Consider the following 21698-nt stretch of genomic DNA (forward strand, 5'->3'; position numbering starts at 1 on the left):
TGGCTCCTATGTATAAGGCGTTACAATAGTCAGACATTATCACCGCATTGGCAAGTGTGATACGACTAGCGTTGGAGAGGAATGGTTTGCATGCCCTGATGAGTTTGCATGTGTATGCCGTTGATGAGGCCATGGCGCTAACTTGTTTTTTTAATGACAGGGTAGAGTCTAGGTAAAATCGTAGTGTTTTTACCAGTTACTGCTTTGATTTCAATATTGACGGCAATGTAACTGGGGCTAAGTTTTTTTAGGTTGGCGTCAGAACCCAATATCAGGATCTCGGTTTTGTCGTCATTCAGGCAGAGGCCGTGGGATGCCATCCATGCCTGAATGAGGAGGTATAGCTTGTTCACCAAGGCTGTGTCTTTAGCAAAATTGCCCGAAAGGGCTATGAGGATCTGAGTGTCATCTGCATAGTTTGGCTAGGTGACACCCAGTTTATCCAATTTCAAAGAGTTGCTTGGTAAAGATGTTATACATAGTAGGTGAGACGCATGAACCCTGTGGGACGCCACAGGTGATTTGGATTGGGTTTGCAGATGCTAAGGGGGAAAACACTCATACGGTTGGCTAAAAAGGATTGGACCCAGGTTATAGCATCACTTGAGAAATGGGCAGCTGACGCCAGGTGTTTGCGAAGTACTGCATGATCCACCAGGTCGAAGGCTGCCGATAGATCAAGGAGGAGCAGCATAGCCGTCTTACCTTTATCCTTTAGCTCTTCAATTTGAGTCTTAAGGTCAATTAGTGCCGTTTCTGTTCTGTGTTGTGGTCTGAATCCGGATTGGCGGACGCCTAGTATGTGGTTAGCTTCAAGGTGATGTTGAATTTGGAGATGAGCTACTGTCGATTTTAGATTGGTCTATAGTTTGTTGGGATAGCTGTGTCAAGTATCTGTCTTCAAATGGCGGTAGTACTGAAGATTCTTTGAGGTTGTTGGGTACAATGCTTGTCTTGAAGGATGCATTAATTAATTTAGTAATGAACGGCGCTAGGTCCCTAGTTGCGTCCTTCATTATTTGTGCCGGGCAACTGTCACCCTGACAATTTGAAGCCTTGAGGCTTGATGACTTTTTCTGTTTCTAGTATGGAGGTACTGGAAAATTTGAAGGTTGTGTCAGTGCTAGGTGTTACCGGGGGAAGGGTAGGTTGTGTCCCAGTGGAGGGTAGGGATGCTTTTTTGTTAGCTATTTTAGTTTGAACAGTAGCTATTTTGTTCGTAAGAGCATTCTGGATGCTAGTGCACCATTGCTTGTCTTTAGGGACATTATCTAGGAGTGGAATGGGGGTTTCCATTTCACGGAGGATGGTGAGTAGCTCCTTGGTGTTGGAGTTAGCCTTAGTGATTCGGTCATTAAAGGTGTTCCTTTTGGTCAAGATAATTCCTTTTTTGTACGAGTTGGCAAAGTTAATTTTACTTTATTCCCGTCTGTAGGGGAGTGTTGCCATATGGCTTAGAGCTTTCTTTTTTGTAGTCTTAATTCTTTTAGCTGGGGGGTGAACCAGGTGTTAATGTGGGTCATCTGTTTACTTTTGCGTAGTTTGACAGGTGCAATAATGTCAAGAGCCTTCGCATCATGCATCAGCCCTGGAAATGCTGGCATAGGTGGAACTACACCTAATGTGGACGCCTTGGTTCCGCACTGACGGTCTACGCCACTTCCAAGATGGCCAGCAGTACGTATTTACATCCGCATTATCAGCAATCCGAGGCGTTGTATTGTCCTTTGACCTAGGCGCTGCTAGCCCCCCATTTACCCGTGACTCGCTTGTTTTGCTTCATAGTACCGCGTATTCGCTTTTCTTCCAGTCACCTTTCAGCACGCTTCGTATCTATTACTTCTTGTAAGGTAAAACATTCACAGTTATTCCTTCGTTTCCTTCTACACCGTAGTCCGTTTACTTTCTTTAAATGGTCTAATTCTGGGTTTTTCGTTCCTTCGCTCCATCTACCTTTTCTTTATCAGTTGTTCTGCAAGTTATTCCGTTTACCCTCTCCTGTATCCTTTTTAGTGTAATTGGCCTTCTCTTGCTGTTCTCCCCCATTTCCTTTCTTACCTTATTACAGCTGTATCCAGTGTCTTACTCCTCCCTCCTTTGTTCGCGATTCCTCTAGTACCATTTCATTTTCATTTCGGTCTACCGGAGTTGAGGAGGAGTCTGTAGAAGAGTGCAAGTCTTCCAGTTGCTTTTCATTTACCTCTTTCCATCCACGATCCAGTTCGGAGGAATTTGCTATCCAGCCTGTTCCGTTTTAAAAGTTCTGAACTTACTCCAATTGAACATTTATTGAAAGGATTCTTTTTGGATTTACACAGTTATCTTCACCTGCAAGCAAAAGACTCATCTACACTACACAGGTTTTTGTTTGGCTTCTCTGCCTTTTTTCCTTAAATTGGGAGCTTGCTCCAATTTACACCAGAAAAAAGACAAGAGTAAAGAACTAAGACGACCAAGGAAGAAGGACTCTTTAAAACCTGAAAGCTCATTTGACGATACAGGTGAGGAGTTAAGGGAGGGTCAATCAAGTCCTGACAATTCGTCATAGTTTTGTTGAATGTCTCTACTAGCACGTTCTGGTCCTTGTTGCTGGTGAGGGGGGTGAGGGCAGGTAGGAGGTGGGGGAACTAATTTTTCAGCTGTAATATCTTTCTTACTTCTGGTTGGGAGGGGGGAAGCCATATCTTTATGTTTCTGCTTAGGGGGCTCTATTGTGGAGGCGAAGCTTATTAGGTAATGGTCCGCCCATGGTTGATGTGTTATTTCAGAGATGGTAATGGTGCAGTTTAGGTGGGCAACCCAATCTAATGTTCTTCCTCTAATATGAGTAGGAGTAAGAACTTTTTGGATAAGGCCATGTTCATTCAGGATAGCTTCGACCGATTAGGCATGTTTGTCCTCAGGGTCACTGAAACCCAAGTTGAAGTCGCCTAAGAGTAGGAGCTGAGTATTAGTAAGGAGACTGGATAAGTCCTTCTCAAAAAGGTACCTATAGGTCCAGGGGGTCTATATAGCAATAGGATAGTTAATGTACTGTTGTTGGCGATAGGTATTTAGATTTGATTTGGGGAGGAGTTGTTAATCCAACTTCCAAGTTAGTTTTTGCTATGATAGCTAGGCCGCCCCCTCTGGCATTGGGTCTGTCTTGTCTCAGAATTTGGTAATTATCTGGAATGGCCAACATGAGGGCAGGACCTGATGCATCGTGAAGCCAGGATTCAGCGACTGCCATGAGGTCAAAGTCATTTGATAATGTCAGCAATTTCAGAGGAGTGTATTGTGAGGGATCTGGCGTTAATGTGTGCCCATGAGATGAACAAGTTACTTACCAACTGGTAACATTCTTTCGATTGGATGTTCCTCCAACATATTCCTCATATTTGATGTTTTCCATCAGCTTCAGCAAAAAGTTTCGGCAGGGGGCGCCGATGTCGAGTCGATGGTCCCTTGAAGGCCTCCGTCGAGGGTGACGTCATCTGGTGTATAAGTAGCACGCGCGGCACCTGTTGGCCTCAGTTCTGTTTTCCCCCTTTCATTATCGATTGTCCACTGTGCCGGTAGACCGGTATTTTGCCTTGCAAGAGTTGGAGTGGCAACAGCGTGGGATAAATCTACAGAGGGGTAGGTTGGGAGGGCGATGAGGAATACGTTGGAGGAACATCCAATCGAAAGAACAGTGCCAGTTGGTAAGTAACTTGTTCTTCGAGTGGATTGTGTCCGCCAACGTATTCCTCATCTTTGATAGACTCCCAAAGCAGTAAGGGTAATTCTTATGGAGGGATTGAATTTTTTTTTTTTTTTACATTTTCAGATGGCTGAGTATAGGACTGCACTACCAAAATTTAACTCCTTAGATTGGGAAGCATCTAGGTTGTAGAATTTTGAAAAAGTATGCAGCGATGACCTTGTCGCTGTTTCACAAATGGACCTTATAGGAACACCTCTTTGTAGGGCTGTTGACGAAGCGATGCCCCTGGAGGAATGAGCCCTTAAACCTTCTGGTGGGTCTTTCCCCGCCAGTCTGTAGCATTCCGAAATGCAAAGCACAATCCAGCATGATATTGTCTGTTTTGTTACTGATTGACCCTATCTTTTTCCTGTGTAGCCAATAAACAGTTGGTTGTCCAATCTAAGCCTAGAGATACACAAGCTTAAAGCTCTTCTTGGATCCAACCTGTGTAATCTTTCCTCCTCCTTATTAGGATGGGGTGGAGGATAGAATGCATGTAATACATGTTTTTGATTTAAGTGAAACTTTTACTTTTGGTAAAAATGAGGGTTTAACCTTTAACACAACCCTGTCCTTATAGAACACATTATAGGGTGGCGCAGAAGACAGTGCCTGCAATTCGCTCACTCTTCTTGCAGACATTTTCAATGATTTACCATTGCTGGTATCTATCCTGCCCATTCAATAACCACTAAGAGCAATTGCTCATTGCACAACTGGACTCACGCCTTGACAATGACCCAACTAGGAAAGTAGTTTTCCATGTTAATAATCTTAATGGACACGTGTGCAAAGGCTCAAAAGGGGCACGCATTAAGAATATTAGGACCAAATTGAGATCCCAAATCGGTACTTCAAATGGGTGAGGAGGTAACACATTAGTGAGTCCTTTTAAAAATTGTACAATCAAAGGAATTTTGAAATAGGGGCATTCTTCTGACGAGCGCTTGAAGATGGAAAGCGCCGCAAGATAACCTTTAATGGTTCCAACATTCAGACCTCTATGTGTTAGGGTCAGAAGAAAAGATAGTACTTCCGGAATAGAACATAGAAAAGGATCAACATTCATTTCTCTGCACCAGTTGCAAAACTTTTTCCAACGGCATAGAGACTTTGTTGCTGGTCTTCTTCCCGAAAGCAACACCTCCATAACGTCATCTGGAAGGTTCCAATTCCTGTATCTCAGCCTTTCAGATACCAAGCATGAAGGTTGAGCGTTTTGATCTCTGGGTGGAGAACCTAACCCTCCATTTGGGAGAGAAGGTTCTCTCATTGAGGAGGACGTACTGGAGGATAGATGGACATGTCTAGAAGGTCCGGGTACCACGTTCTCCTGGCTCAATCCTGGGCAATTAGGATCATGCGGCTCTCTAACCGTCTCAGTCTCCTGATGACCTGAGGAATGACGGGAATCAGAGGGAACGCATACAATAGTGGGAAATTCCACTCCACCACAAACGCGTCCCCCAGTGCTCCTCTCGGGGGAAATTCCCTTGAGCAATACCTTTCGCACTTTCGGTTGTTACCGGTCGCAAATAGGTCTACCTGAGGGGTTCCCCAAAGGGTGAAGATCTCTAGGATGACTTCCTGAGCCAGTTCCCATTCGCGGGACACTGCTCTGCCTTCTCAGAGCATCTGCTGTCATATTCTCTTGCCCGGCTAGGTGAACTGCCGTTAAAGAGATTCCTTCTCGAGTTGCCCAATACCAGAGCTGCATTGTCTCTCTGCACAGAGGTAGTGACCCTACACCTCTTTTGTTTAGATAATGCATGGCCACTGTGTTGTCCGTCATTATCAGGACATTCTTCCCTCTGACAGATGGCAGGAAAGCCTTCAGCGCTAGTCTGATTGCTCTCAGCTCCAAAAGATTGATATGTAGTCTGGACTCCGATGGAGACCAACGACCGCTGATTGTCAGATCGTTGGCATGAGCTCCCCACCCCTTGAGTGAGGCGTCCGTCACTACTGTAATCTCCGGCCATGGTTGTTAAAAGGGTTCTCCTTTCAAAATATTCTCTGAACAGGTCCACCATAGAAGATCCTGACAAACCTTGTTTGGAATCTGGAGAAGATCCGTCATTTGACCTGAGAACTGGGACCATTGAGTCTTTAGAGCCCACTGAAAGGATCTCATTCTCAGGCGTGCCTCTGGCACCAGAAAAATGCAGGATGCCATGAGGCCAAGCAACCTTAAGAAGTCGTAACCCTGATGATTGTGGGCGTTTTGGAATTTGGACACCATCTGAAGAATATGTCTTGAGCCCTCGAACTGGTAGGCAAGCTCTTTCCCAGGGATGTGTTAACACAGCTCCTATATATTGGAGCCGTTGAGGTGTCATTTGTGACTTCTTGAAATTGAGGGAGAAACCCAGAGTGTGGAGGAAGTGGCAGGTGACTTTCAGGTGATCCAGTGCCTATTCGGCAGATTGTGCTCTGATCAACCAATCGTCCAGATAGGGGTAGACATGAATCCCCCCTCTCCTGAGGTGTGCTGCCACTACTACCATAAATTTGGTGAAGACCCTCGGGGCGGAGGTCAATCCGAATGGAAGGACTTGAAACTGATAATGTGAGCTGCCAACCACGAACCTCAGGTATTTTCTGTGCTTGAGATGAATCGGCACATGAAAATAAGCATCCTGTAGGTCCAATGACACCAACCAGTCCTGAAGATGAAGGGCTTGAAGGATCTGAGAAAGAGTGACCATCCTGAACTTGTCCTTCCTGAGGAACTTGTTCAAGTTTCTCAAGTCCAGGATGGGTCTCAGTCCTCCGTCTTTTTTGGGGATCAAATAAATATGGGGAGTACCATCCCATGTTCTTCTCCGCTGCAGGTACCGGTTCTATAGCACCTTTCTCCAGCAGGCTTAGAACTTCCTGCTGTAGGAGCGGGTCCGGAAACCTCAAAGGGTGTCTCCCTGGTGGATTGCTTTGAGGTTGCGTTAGAAAAGGAAGACAGAAACCTTGGGCTAATATTTCTAGAGCACAAACATCTGAAGTAATGGCCTCGCCATTCTTGCAGATGCTGCGACAGCCTGCCTCCTACAGGGTTTTCTGATGCAAATCCTCAAAGTGGTTTTGTGGCGGTTGCTGCAGCCGCTAATGGCAAAGAGGCTGTAGCTGGCTTTGCACGTTTTGGTCGTCCACTGCAAGTGGCCTTTCTTTGGCCCCTTTGACTGGCCGTTCCCCTCGTTCTTCCATATGAGGAGTAGTAACGATAGGATTGTCCCCTCCAAGATTGATTTGTCGCACGAAAGGGCTGAGGTTGCCTGATAGCAGCTCCCAACGACTTGGCAGCTGCCTTTGAGGTCTGCAACCTCTCAAGGATCTCGTCAGCCTTGCTGCCATAAAGGTGAGACCCGTCAAAGGACATGTTCAGAAGACGGTGCTGTACTTCTGGTGCAAAACCATACTTCCGTAACCATGCAAATCTACGCATTACTGTGCTAGCAGCAATGGACCTGCTCACACTATCAACAGTGTCCAAACCAGATTCAAGGGATTCCTGCATAGCTTCCTTTCCATCTCTAACCATGGCTAGGAATCCTTCCCTTTCTTTCCCTTCTGGTATGTGCTCCGCCGCCATTGCAATGCACTCCCAAAGAGTGTACGAAAACTTTGCCAAGGCACAAGTGGAGTTGGCTGATTTTAATGCCATGCTCCCATCTGAAAATACCTTCCGCGCCCAGCCATTCACACGCTTATCCCTGTCTGGAGGGATAGACGGGTACGCAAGTTTGTTAGAAGCTGTGGCTGCCTGTATGACCAAACCTTCGGGAGTGGGATGTTTAGACAGATAGCCGGGGTCGCTACTGGCAGGGCGGTATTTTGAAGTAAGGGATTTATTCACTGGAGGAGTAGAATCCGGCGTCTCCCAATTTTTGGCCACCCTATTTTGTAAGGCCACATGGAAAGGCAGAATTGGGTCTTCAGTAGGATCATGGTCCAGTATGTCTAAGATCATCTTGGACAAATTGGACTGTAGGCCTGGCCCAGCCCAAATAATCTACTACTTTAGTCATTAACTGACGGTATGATGGGTTTGCATGTTCACCTGGCTCTGGTCTACCAAATTCATTTTCTGGGGACGTATCAATACCACTTGCATTGTGTAATGATTCAACCAAATCCTTCATCCTGCTTTCCTCTGAAATCAGACATTCAGGAACATTTGGAGTACCAAATTCAAGCCAAAAAGGTAAATTTTCCTCATCGGCTCTTTCTTGTTCCTCAAAAATTGAGGTCAAAGCTTTGAAAAACTCCTTACTAGGCAGAGGCTTGAAAACCTTGTCTGGAGGAGGTAGAGGAGTGCTAATGGGTCCTGAATGCAACCCAGCTGTTTTAGCCTTTTCTTTCTCTTCCTAGCTGATCTTGTCTAGCTGGAAGTTTTGGCGTCGAGGGCTTCGGCGTCTACAAAGGCTTCGATAATGTCAACGTAGTACCCGACTTCGACGGCATCGGCTTTGAGGGCGTCGAGGCACCCTTCGAAGACCTGCCCTTCGAGGTATGTTCGGTCTCGGACGGCATCGGTGACCTCGAGCAGTCGACTCGACCCAAGCAATCTTTTTCACTCGAAGTCCTAGAAGGTTCTCTATCCTTCCTCCTTCAATCACCCGGGCTCGAGGGCGCGCGAGTGTCGGAGCGATAATGCCCCCGGCCGGCTTCCGAGGAAGGCGCGGACAGAGGCTTCGCTTTCTCAAACACCTCCATCGTTTTTTCTCCAAATGCTTCCCATTCCTCGGATGAATGTTTTGTGGGACATTTCATCCTTTTTGGGGATTCGTCCGAAGACGAAGTGGAGGGGAATCTGTGGCGTTGTTTCTTCGATTGTTTCGTCGAAGACGATGAGGGATGGGAACTGCTTCGGGACCTAGACCGATGCCTTTTGCGTCGAGGAGATTTCTCCTCACAGGACTTCGACTCAACGCTAGAAGCTTTTCGGTCGGATTTACGACCTACCTGCAGTTTTCCCCTCCTCTCTCCCAAGGCTTTCCCCGTCATCACTTGACACTTCGTACAGGCCTCCATTTCGTGGCCTTCTCCAAGGCACCATAAGCACTCTCGGTGCGGATCGGTAATCGACATTTTTGAGCCGCACGATTTACATTTTTTGAAACCCGATTTCGGGGTCGTGGTCGGCGTCGATGCCTAAGACATATTTTGTTATTTATTCTTTCTTCACAGAACTCGAGGTGCTCCGAAGCAACATACACTGCAGAAAAACGGAACTGAGGCCAACGGGCGCTGCGCGTGCCACTTATATACCCAATGACGTCACCCTCGACGGAGGCCTTCGAGGGACCATCGACTTGACATCGACGCACGGCGCCCTCTGCGGAAATTCTTTTCCGAAGCAGCTGAAGCTGATGGAAAACATCAAAGATGAGGAATACGTTGGAGGACACAATCCACTTGAAGGTTGTCATTTTGTTTTGCTCTTGGGCAGGGCGAAGGTCTGCGTTTAGGGTAGTTTGTTCTAGTAAAGGTGTGAGGAGAGGGGGAGGTGGTACAGTTCTGTTTTTCTAGCCGTGCTGCTGCTGAATCAGGTACAGGAGATTCTTGATCTAGGGCCGTGGTGTATCTAGGGTGAAGGTTATGTAGGCTCATTTTAGGCTTGTCTAGTCTAGGTCGTAGCCTGTGGTTTCTATCCTGTAGGGCGCAGGGTAGAAAATGGAGACCGGCCATTATTGTGAGGGTACAGAGTAAGGGCAGTCGTGTGTTTGCCAGCTGGGGCTTGCTAGTGAACATAGTTCTCTTATGCTGTGATCTTTGGTATTTAGCGGGAGTGAGGTAAATTTGGAAGGTAGGTGTGGTTAGGCAAGAGTCTGGGCCGTGTTGGGGAGGTGGTAGAAAACAGAAGGTTTGTCAGATGTGTGACAAGTAGGTTGATCTCTTATATGAGTGGCAGGTAGGGCAAGGTGGTCTAAGTTCTCGCTAATGCAGAGGTAGCAGATCAGGATTAGGCATATCAAATTTAATGTTAAGATCTGGTGATGTGGGCTAATCCCGCATTAAATGGGCTAGGATCAAGAGAGTTTAGGCTAGACTTGCACTTGTGTGGGAAGGAGCAGGAGAGGATGGGCTAGACATACATTTTCATAGGTAGGAACAAGTGAAGATGGGCTAGACCTGCATTTGTAAGGGCTGGGAACATGTGAAGATATGCGTGACAGACATGTGCATAACTCAGAGCAGGTAAGAATGGGCTAGGCATATATTTGAGTAGCTAGAAACAAATAGGAAAGGGCTAGACCTGCATTAGCATGGCGAGTAGCAGGCTTAATGAGCACAATATCATCGATTACAATTGGTAAGGGCTCAGCAATAGGCTGATTTACAGGTCGGGTAATGGGTAGGAAATCAGAAGATGAAGCAACAGTCAATAAGCACAGTATCATTGACTACAGTTGGCAGGAACTCACGATAGGCTAATTCGATAATCAAATAGTGGCCTAGATAACAGGAGTTCAATTGGCAGTTAATGGGCACAATATCGGAAGTTTTAATTGGCAAGAGCTCAGTGGTAGGTTGATTTGAAAGTCAAACAGTGGGCAGGAGAATCAGCAGTTCAAGTACTAGGTGTTGACAAGCATATAGCCAAAGTAGAATTGTTCCCATGATAGGTAATTCTCATGGAATTGGAGCGACGAGCATATGGGCAGATTTCGGCATGGCAAGGTAGGGAGGTCGTGTATGCATGATGAGTATCGCTTAGCAGTGACAGACTAAGCTAAATGAACTTCAGCAGACTCAAAAGAGGCCGATCGGTGCAAGGGAAAAAAGGTGAGGCGGGCGAACTCTGATGATAATGGGAGCGCTGAAGCGAGGGTGGTTGGCTTCATGCGTATGGTCATTAAAATGTCTTGGATGAAGGATATGCGCCTGTATCAAGCAGGCGTTTAGTAGCTTACTGGTTGTAAGTAATGGATCATGAGAATGGCACAATTGTGCTGGTAACGTAGATGCAGAGTTCTGAGCTAAGGGCTCTTTCTGGCTCATGACAGACTCTAGACAGGAACAAAGAGCCTTTGTATGAGTGCCTTTGTGGGGAGGGCCGGCATTGGCCTGCCGGCGCGGGATTGGGCCAAATAAGGAAGTGAGTGGCCAATCCTATGGCTGGAAGCAACACAAACAAGGAAGTTGTTTCAGATATCATACAGTGATCGGGCGGTCATCTTTGTAGGTGGTTGGCCTCGTGTTATCCGATGGTGGCACTGCAATCTCCTGATTCACAAATGGAGTATTGCAAAGATGATGCAGGTCAGGCGAACAAGATGCAGCAATATAGTTTAGGCCGAGCAGTAATCTTCTTCATCCACAATGCCTTATCTTAGGAGGGAGAGAGGACTTGTAGCATACACATGGCCCAAAGAAACTATGATACCCTACTGTATTGCACAAATAATGGTTTGTTTTTTATATATACATAAACAGAATTATTTAGAAAGTTATGCAAGTCAAACAATTCTAAAAACCTTATTTAGAATAAGTATGCAGGTCAAGGTGAGTAAAACCTAGTGTTACACATTTAGAATGACAGTATGCTTATTCAAGGGGAGTACCACCAAATTAGTAAACCTTTAGAATGACAGCATGTTATTGGAGGTAAGCAGACCTTTTTGGTAGTAAACTATGTTACTTATTCAGTTGCAGGAATAATATAGCTATACCAACAATTTTACGAGTAAGTACCTTACAACAGATGTAACTTCTTTCAGGAACGATTTAGTTATACCGAGATTACTTTTTAGAATAGTGGAACACAATACAAAGGTGAGCAATCAAGGTAAGCAATCACTTAAAAATTACTTTTCACAATAGCAGTATGCACTTCAAAGATAAGAACTCAGCATTACATTTAGAATGGCAGTATGCTATTCAAGGAGAGTAAAACCCTGCTGGTAATACACTTCAGTTTCAGGGATCATACAGTAATACAAACTCTTACTTTCTAGAATACTGGAACAAAATTGAAATGCAAGTCAATAACTTTTTATACTTTTCAGAATGGCAGTAAGCAATTCACAGGTAAGAACTTTGCAACACTTTGTAACTCATTCTATTTCAGACCTAATCAGTTACAGCACTAACATTTAGCAAGTAAGTGTTAGGGGAGTTTCCTAAGGTCTACCAGTAGGCTCAAACTAATTATACTCAGAGTAGTGACTAGGAGTACTCAGTCCATAGTCCGCTTTCCTCCATCCTTGGGGGCGTCCCCCAACATGGAGAAGGTACCGGAACCTTTAGCAATGAAAAATGGAGTTTACCCTTTAAATTTAGTATAGCGCGCAGGGGCGTGGGAACGTTGCGGCAAGTTCCCACCCTCCGGTGCCTCACCTCAGTCGCCTTTGCACACATAGGATGCTCAGATACCTAGCTACGCTCATTACATATTAGCCATTGGCATACCAACGGGGGAAGGCTGGTGGGACGTGTGGCAGAAAGGAGACTATGGACTATGATTAATCTAGTCAATACAGTGAGTAACTTTAATTACTCATACGTACCATCCCCTTTCCTCCATCCTTGTGGGTGATTCCACCGAACAAGAACATAGGGTGGAGCTGTGATAACCTGCCTCATATCTGGGACAGCACACAAAGGTTCTTCAGGACAGCCTGAACAAACTCTGCCTCGCGTCTGGAACTGGTGTCCTATGAGTAATGCTTACAGAAGGCCGACGGAGTGGCCTTGCTGATGACATCCAAAGAAGCATGTCTCTGAAACCTGATGGCCGTGGCCTTGGCTCTGACCGCATGGGCATAAATCCGCCTCAGGAACATGCCTGCCCATGGACCGTGTACGCTTTAGAAATGGCCTGAACCATCCAACGGGCGATGGAAGGCTTGGATGCCCGAGAGCCGGAGGAGGATCACCCAAAACTCAGGAACAAGGCCTCAGACTTCCTGAAGGGTTTCAAGTCTGAACTACATAGGTTGGTAGCATGGCTGAGCAGCCAGGCTTATCTCAAGAGAGGTCAGTCTGAGCAGTAATGTTGTGAGAGTTTCACAGTAAAAGTTATTCACAAACTCTTACACTCAATGTCTCTTGATAAAACATTTATTAATTTATTTCACTGTCAGTTGTATAAGCCTTCAGAAAGGAGCAATATATGTAACACTTATAATAAATTTCAAAACACACTTTCTCTAAATCAGATGATACCTATTGGGGATGGCACACAGACACGTCATACACCCTCAGGTGACAAATAGCTAGGACACTGTGGACATTGATTTATCACTGGTACATTTAAACCAATACTGAGTTTGGTGTAAAAGATAGATATGGGAATAAAACAAAGGTGTTAGGCAAAGTTTGCATGCAGTACCCTCTGGGATCACTACACACAACTACGATTACAGGTGTAAGCAAAACCAACCTATGGTATAAGTCTGTACTACACAGTTTTTGGTAGCGAGCTGAGCTGCCAGGCTCATCTCAAGAGGGAATGTGAGCTTCTAATAAGGTTACACAGAGGTCTACAATTACAAGTATTCAAATAGACATGCACTCAAGGTTTCTTGGTAAAAACCTTAATTCATTACATAGTTACAAACCATTCACTAAAAGGTGGCAACCAATATCACAGAAATATCCTTCACGCTAACCAGTTCTGAAACAATTAAAACTACTTTGAAGGAGGAGCAAAATTGCATTCAGAGCATTAGAAGCAAAGTAGTTTTAAAGGTATCCTGTAATAATATCCCATTAAAAATATTGTCCTACAAAATATCGCCGTAAATAAAGCGTGACATCTTTCACCATTTCAAATGTGCCTCACAAATATTGCGTTCTAAGTGTACATGTTTATTTTAAGAGTCACACATATTCGATTTACAATTACAAAAGCACCCCACAAACCTTTCTTTTCATGTGAATATGTATATATTAAAGCGTCTCTCACAAACACCAATTTATTTGATTCATACCACCACGAATATCGTTAGTCTTTTTTTCCATGTTTCATTATGCTGTTTCTGCATTTCCGGCCACTAAACAACTGCAACACGGAGAGAAACGTTATTGAAATCTACAGCATTTCGTTTGCTGTACTACAGAAATATTTCTTAAAAAGGAACCATGCGTGGACAAAAACATTTTTATAACATGCTCGCTGCTGACAGAACCACTGGGTTTTGTCAGGCCACATGGAGAACTTCACTGCTAACAGCGTTGTTTTTTTAAAATTCCTGGTAAGTACGTTTTTTTAAGCAGAAATGTTCTTTGGATTTTCACCAACAACAACCATATTTTACAATGATCCCGGAGCTTTTGGGAAAAGGAAGGATCTCTGTGGAACGTTCATTGTGGGATTTAGAAGCACATCGCAATTTGCAATCCGTGTTTTTGGTGAGTTCATTCATTTATTACTTTGTGGTTTTCCCATTCGATTTATATTGCTATGTTGAAAGCCAGTCTTTGCAAGTACTGCATCTCTTGTTCTGTGCCAAGCCTGCTCCTTGTCGGTTTCTTCCCATCATTGCTCATTCAGGTAATTAACTGACACAGCAACCCGCTTCCTTTCACACTTAGCTGCTCGCTCTGACAGGTTTCTTTCTACTGGAGACCTGCATCGTGTTTACATTTCACATGTAATTGAGAAGCTGCTTTCACTTGATTCCTATTGCACATTATCTGCCTTCAAACACTTTATTCTTACACAGACAGATGTACAACAGTTAGTTAAAAGCTTCTTATTTTATTCACACAGAACAGCATTAGCACGGCCAAATCACAGTGATATTTTGTAATGGAGATATTATGCCAGGGATATTATTACATTGAACCCTTTTAAACAGTGAAAATAGTTGGAGTTCAGAGGAGTTAGTCCAATACAATAGGTAGGCCAAAGTCAATGGGCTAGAGTCTTGTATAGGTAAAAAAACGGTTCTGGTTGATAAACGGAAAAGTCTTTGCCATGGTTCTCGAAAGTAGTTCTTTGAAGAAAGAGTTATATGTCAGGTCACAAGCCGACTAAGCCTGCAAGTTGCCAAGGTTTCATGCACTTTCACAGTGAGAGGTAAGTTCTGTCGGGTTTTCACAGTACCTTATATTGAAGAAAAAGATGCAGCTGAAGACTTGTGTTCCTGGCAGTTCCTGCAGATCTCGATGTTCCTGAGCCTCAGTCGTGGGGACAAGAGGGAGGATGTCGGGGGACTCCTTCATTGCACAGTGACTGGTCACAAAGCTGACTAACTTGCAATTCTTTGATTCCGGTAGTTGTCTCCAAGCACACAAACTGGTGTCTTTATCCCTGGCTATTCGGTTTCCTGCAGCACTCTGAGGAAAATACAACCAGCTCCAAGAATGGTATCCAGGTGGCATACGAGTTGATTGGTCCTACCAACTCAAAGGAAGACGTTGTCAAGATCAACTTGGCGATTCAGACCTGCAGCAGGGCATCACCGGGCAAACCAACTGTCCAGGAGTTGCAGCAGCCGTCCTCTTCCAGCTCATCTTCAGTTCTTTCGTTCCAGTTGTCCACTGCCTTCCAAGCCAAGAGACTCGCCTTTTAAACAGTTTTCCCCCATTCATTCCAGCCTAGCTGCCACTCACCCAGCAGGGTAGCTGTCCTTGCCGGACAGACAGCCAATCACGCCAGAGTGCATTTGGGTCTCCAAGCACAGGGAGTTTCGGGCACCTCCCTCCCTCACTTCCTGCCCAACCCAGACACTCAGACACCAAGGGCGGACTTCAGTCCTTTAGCCAGCCAAAGTAGTTGGAACAAAGGGACCAAACCTGTTTTGGTGCGCAGAGAGAAACTCTAGAAGGACCTTTCCAAAAAGAAATGGCGATAAAAGACCGGGAACAGTTTAAACAAAGGAGGCTCAGACGCCATTTTGAAAAGCATGGCTCCCACGATTGAACGCTACCGGTGTTCGCGGTGAGGTAGTTTGTTGTAAAACCACTTCCACCAGCCATTTCGATAGGAAAGGGTAGCATTTGACTGCTACATGAGTTTCTAGACACAAGGGATACTAGATAACCCCCTCCAGAACTGTATTGTAAGATAGTGTGTGCTGGGTCTAGGAGTTTAAAAAGACTAGTAAAGTCAATTTAACTTTACATTCTCTGGGAAACAGTAGATTATCTCTGAGAAGGTATTTAAACCTTGGGACAGCCTGTAAAGGCTTCCCTGTGTCACTGCACTGAGGGTGCAGTGTAAAACACATGAAAAGATGATGCCTATGAGTTGTCTAAAACGCCATAATAAAAGAACACAAGAGTAAAACACACATCAAAATACATGAGTGGGGAAAAAAGGCTCACACACACTAAAGGTAAATAAATCAAGTCCCCAAAATCTAGCCAAGTTGCTGGGGGTCTCTAAGGTGAAGGTAATTAGCACATTTATGAGAATTCTCCCTAACAAAAGGTTAACAAATAATTCACAAACAGGTAAGTGCTTTTGAAACCTTCCAATGTTCAGTAAATTAACCCTTTCCTGGGGAAAAAATAAAGCACTGAGTCAAAGGTAAGAAGAGTCACTCAGGGTGCCAGGACAGCCAATGTTTATTGCAAAATGTCTAGGGGAGCTGAAGATCTTCGCAGGTAGGTATAAAGTCTTGCACTGTTTTTAGGTATGTTTGTAGAAAACAGAACACTTGAAGGGCCACAAGCTGGGAGGCTTGTGAGGGGCAAAGCTATAGCAACTTGGCAAGGTAACCAAGTCCGGTCTCAACTAAGGCTACAAAACAAGAGGTAAGTTCTTAGACTTTACAGTACCTCAGGTTAGAAGAAATGGTTCCAGCTGGCTTCTGTACCTGTACAGCACTGCAGATCCTGTTCCTGAGCTTCAGCTTTGGGGACAAGAGGGAGGACGTCCGGGGACTCCTGTTCTGCAATGGGAAGGTCAGCGGCAGCAATGGGTGAAATTCAATTCAGTGGTTCTTCTGTGTTTCAGCTCTTCGCGCCTGACAGCAAATAGAAACACCGTGGTTCTCGGATACCACTTCAGACTTTCCTTGCTTCTGGGGTCCAGCACTCTGTTGAGGTGGCTCACGCATGGTCAGTCCTGCATCTGGTGTTCCTCTCCCTGGCACACGGTTCAAGTAGCAGCAGTGGAAATACAACCAGCTCCGAGAGGATGTCCATACAGGCTTACTTTGGAGTTGACTGGTCCCACCAACACAATGGGAGAAGTCTTCCTTGCAGGGCTTCTCTAATCAAGGCAAATTCGGAGCTTCAGTACAGCAGCAGGGCTTATCAGGCAACCCAATGGTCCAGGGGTTGCAGCAGGCGTCTCTTCCAAGTTCTTTTTCGGATTCCTTCGTCCAGTGGTCGACTCTGCCTTCCAAGCCAAAAAGTCTTGCCTTTTATGCAGGTTTATACCATTCATTCCAGCCTAGCTGTCAATCACACAGCAGGGCGGCTGTCCTTGCTGGGCAGCCAGCCGGCCAATCACCTTTGGGTGCATTCCTGTAACCAAGGAGATTAGGCACAGAGTATTTCGGGCACCTTCCTCACTTGCTGCCCCTGCCAGAGACGGTCTTCTCTCGTGAATCCCGCCAAAGACAGAACGAACAAAGGGACCAAATCTGGTTTGGCGCGCAGAGTAAAGCTCAAGAAGCACTTTTTCAACAACAAATGGCGAAAAAAGACTAGGCCATTTTGACAAAATGGGCACCCATGGGTGCTTTACTGCAGCTGTGATCACAAACCGCGGTGAAAACACACAATGGTAGTAAAAAGTAAACCACTGCCACCAGCCATCAATTGTAGAAAGGGTAGCATAAAAATGTTAGATGAGAAACTTGACAAAGGGGATACTAAGTAACCCCTCCAGCACCCTATGGTAAGATAATGTGTGCTGGGTCTAGAAAGGTACAAAATGTAAGTAAAGTCAATTTCACTTCACTGCTCTTGAAAGGACAGCCACCCTGCTGGGTGAGTGACAGCTAGGCTGGAATGAATGGGAGAGAACTGAATAAAAGGTGAGTCTTTTGGTGTGAAAGTCAGAGTCGACCAAGCTCTTCTTCAGTTCCTTCGTCCAGTGAAGAGGACACCTGCTGCAACTCCTGGACCGTTGGTTTGCCCGGTGAAGCCCTGCTGCAGTGCCGAAACGCCAAGTTCGCATCGACAGAGAAGCCCCTGCAAGGACGACTACTCCCTTTGAGTTGGTGGGACCAATCAACACCAAAGTAAGCCACCTGGACATCCATCTCGGAGCTGGTTGAATTTCCACAGAGTTGCTGCTGGAAACCGTATAACCAGGGAGAGGAACACCAGATTGTGCGCGTTGCTTTTAAGCTGGACTAGAGCTTTTGGAAGACCCTCCGGACTCCCAAGAAGCAGGACTGACAAAGCCCGAGCCCCCTCAACAGAGTGCGGTACCCCAGAAGCAAGGAAAGCCCACCTCAACAGCCAACAGAGTCCTCCCTCTAGACTCTTTCGCGACCTCTGCGACTCTCTCTCTCTCTCGCTGTGTTCTCCCGTCTGGGCCGACCCATTCTGCAGGGCACACTCTTGATGCTCTGATCTCTTCTGACATTCCCCTCTCTGTCCCTCTCTCCACTCCTCTCTCCTGGAGTGGACACTCTCCTTTCCTCCCACCTCACCCTCCCTACCCCACAGGCAAAGCCACCCACATCACTGCCACCCACCTTTGCGGTCATCCGACCCATGAAGCGCGTGTCAGTTGAGGCTTTCGCTACCACTTTCTCTCCCCAACACCCCCTTCGGCTGACTCCCACCCTGACACAGCCCTCTCCACTCCGCTATATCTGATACCGTTGATATCCTTGCCCCTGTCATGAGAATCCGCCTGAAGCCCAAAGCCAAATGTAACTCCTGGTAGGACTCAGATCTGGTCACCCTTAAACCCAAGTGCAGGGTGGCAGAGAGGAAATGGCGTGCTTCATGTTCATCCTCTGACAAACTGGCCTGCCGCCTGCTCCAAAGGCAAAACCGGCTCTCCGTTCTCACTAAGAAGAGAGCCCTTATCCAAGCCCGCATCTCTGCGGCATCTAACAATTCGGCCAAACTCTTTAAAATCTGCAAGGAGCTGGCCAACCCTGCTGCAGTCTCCACCTCTCCTGTCCCCTCCCAGGCCCTCTGCACAGCACTGGCCTCTCACTTCATTTCAAAAACTCAAGACATCCTGTCCTCACTCTCCTCCTATCACCTCCCCTCCCCTCCCCTATTCCCTGCTCTCCCTCTGGCCTCTCGGCAGCCACCCCTCCTCCCTCCTTCTCTGCCTTTCCCCTTTTTTCTGCTGACGAGGTTTCGAGACAAGTCCGATCTATGAAAGTCTCGTCAAAACAGGTCCACCTCTGTTCCTCCAACACTATCAAGGACCACATCAACTCCCTGGCGCCTGCCTTGGCTGACGTCTGCAATCACTCCTTTGCCTCTGGAGTCTTCCCATCCCCCCTCAAGCACTCCCTTGTGCACCCCCTTCTTAAGAAACCCTCCTCCGACCCCTCCTGCCCAGCTAACTATCGCCCAATATCTATCACTCCCTTCCTGGGCAAACTCCTGGAGAAACTGGCCATCTCCCAGCTTAATCTCCATGCTGAATCTGTTGGTAGTCTTCATGACCACCAGTCTGGCTTCAGAGCTGCCAGAAGCACGGAAACTGCTCTCCTGGGACCTGCTCTCAAACCTTGACTCTAATACCCCTTGTGTTTTCATCTTGCTCGACCTCTCCTCTGCCTTTGACACTGTTAACCACACCATCCTGCTCAACCGTCTCCGTGATAACCTGGGTATCACTGGTCAAGCTCTGGCGTGGCTGTCCTCCTTCCTCTCCAATCGACCCTCCCAGGTCCAACTGGGTTCCTTCCTCTCTGACATCTTTTTCTCTACCTGTGGTGTCCCCCAGGGATCTAACCTCTCCCCCTGGCTGTTCAACCAGTATCTTGCACTTCTTGCTCACCGCATAGCCGCTCTCTGTCCCAACTTTCAGTGCTACGCAGATGATACCCAGCTCATTTTCAGGCTGCCCTCGGCCTTCTCTTCCACTTCCCTCATCTCTGACTGTCTTTCTGCTATCCAGGAATGGTGTGCCGCCAACAACCTCTGCCTTAATGCCAGTAAGACTGAGATTCTACTTCTCGGCACACCCACTCCCTCCTTCCCTGCAGCTCTCTGGCCGGCCTCCCTTGGCCCTCTTCCTGCACAGCAAAAAACCTCGGGGTCATCCTCGACTCCACACTCTCCTTCTCTCCTCACATCTCTGACGTCTCTAAGAAGTCACACTACCAGCTACACCTCCTCAGAGGTATCCTTCCTTTTCTCTCCTTCCCCCAGAAGCTCACTGTCTCCAGAGATCTGGTTCTCTCTAGGCTGGACTACTGTAACAGCCTCTATCTAAATCTTCCTGCCTCTACTCTCCGCCCTTTGCAACTCATCCAGAACAGGACTGCGAGACTTCTCCTTGGCCTCAAGCCCAGGGACCGTATCTCTCCAGGACTGAAATCACTACACTGGCTCCCAGTGGCTGCAAGGATTAAGTTCAAAACCCTCTGCATTGTCCACAAGGCCTTCTGGGGCCTTGGACCGAAATACCTTCAACTCCCTCTTCCTAAATATCTTCCTTCTCGAGCCCTTTGCTCATCCACCTCCAACGACCTCAGGGTCAGCCGCTTCTCCAAGCAACGAGCTGGTGGTAGATCTCTCGCCGCAGCAGGGGCCTCCCTCTGGAACAGCCTTCCTGCCTCCCTGAAACTTGAGGAGAACCATCTCCGGTTCCGGAAGCACTTCAAAACCTTCCTCTTTGCCTCCGCTTTCTCTCCCTCTCTCCCCTGCTAAAATCACTGAACCTGCACTAAATCTTCAACTGGGCCACTCACCGATCTCATGTCCTGGCCCAGCCACTCTTCCTTGCACTGCCTAAATACACTAAGGGACTGTCTCTGTATCCTACAGCCCCTTCTCCTGGCACTTACCTTTGCACTTGCCACTAGCTGGCCCTATTTATCTTGTATTCTACTAACCATGTACTGCACTTCCCCTCTCCCCTTCCCCTGCACTTTTTTCCCAGTCCCCCTACCCTTGCACTTGCGCGATCTGTATGACACCTGGCCTAGTAGGATCGTTGTCTGTCTCCCTCTTCCCCCACCCCCGCGTCGCGCCTTGAAACACTTGTGTATAGGCGCGTTACAAATGCCATATCATATCAGGAACCGTGTTGCTGCTATTTGTGGTAGCCGCAAGGAGCTGAAACGCGAAACAACCACTGCAAGTGAAGTTTGCTGGTCGCAAGCTTTGACCGTCCAAATGCATTGCAGGAGTCCCAACGTCCTCCCTCTTGTCCCCACGACTGAGGCCCAGGAACAGGGAGATATGCAGAGCTACACAGGAACTGAAGTCATCAGCTGCATCTTTTCTTCATTGCTAAGGTACTGTAAAACAAGTCTAAGAGCACTTACCTCTTACTGTAGAAGTGCTTGTAACTTCCACAACACACAAGTCTAATCGGTTTGTGGCCCTACATTTGATTATTTTCTTCAAAGACTTCTAAGAACTTGTGCAAAGACTTTTCCATTTACTTAGCAGACATGCTGCACCCTATACAAAGACTTTTGCCCATTGATTTTGGCTTAGCCTATTGAATTGTATGACTCTTCTGTGAGGATCTAAAAGTGTTTTGGCCTGCTTAAGAATATTTATGATTTGTGTTCTAATTACCTTTGCCTTTTACCAACTTCAAACTTTTAAGTGTGTTCTGAATGCCAACAGTAAGATATTAATGTCCCCAGCACCTTTGCTACTGAAGTCACCTGTGGGTGTAGGTTGCATCTATGGGCCATCCCCAAAGGGTCGTGTCTGGTTGAGAAACTCGGTGTACAGTATTGAAGTGGATTTGTGTGCTACTAGTATATTGCTCCCTTCTAAAGTAAGCTTTATAACTCACTGATATATTAATAATTGTTTATGCAAGAAACCTTGAGTATAAGAGTTTATTCTAGGGAACTCAAGCTCAAGATAACACTCACACAAAGGAATTATTCGCCTTGGATGT

The 21698-nt window shown here is 46.4% G+C and overlaps 1 protein-coding gene across 6 annotated transcripts in view; it reads right to left on the minus strand.

Moving 5' to 3' along the window:
* The window catches only part of RNF111 (ring finger protein 111), a 768201-nt gene that overhangs the window by 132986 nt on the left and 613517 nt on the right, over positions 1-21698 (minus strand). The window lies entirely within an intron of this gene.

This window comes from Ambystoma mexicanum, chromosome 11 (genome assembly GCF_040938575.1).
Source record: "Ambystoma mexicanum isolate Mex_15411 chromosome 11, UKY_AmexF1_1, whole genome shotgun sequence".
In the NCBI taxonomy this organism is placed as follows: Eukaryota; Metazoa; Chordata; class Amphibia; order Caudata; family Ambystomatidae; genus Ambystoma; species Ambystoma mexicanum.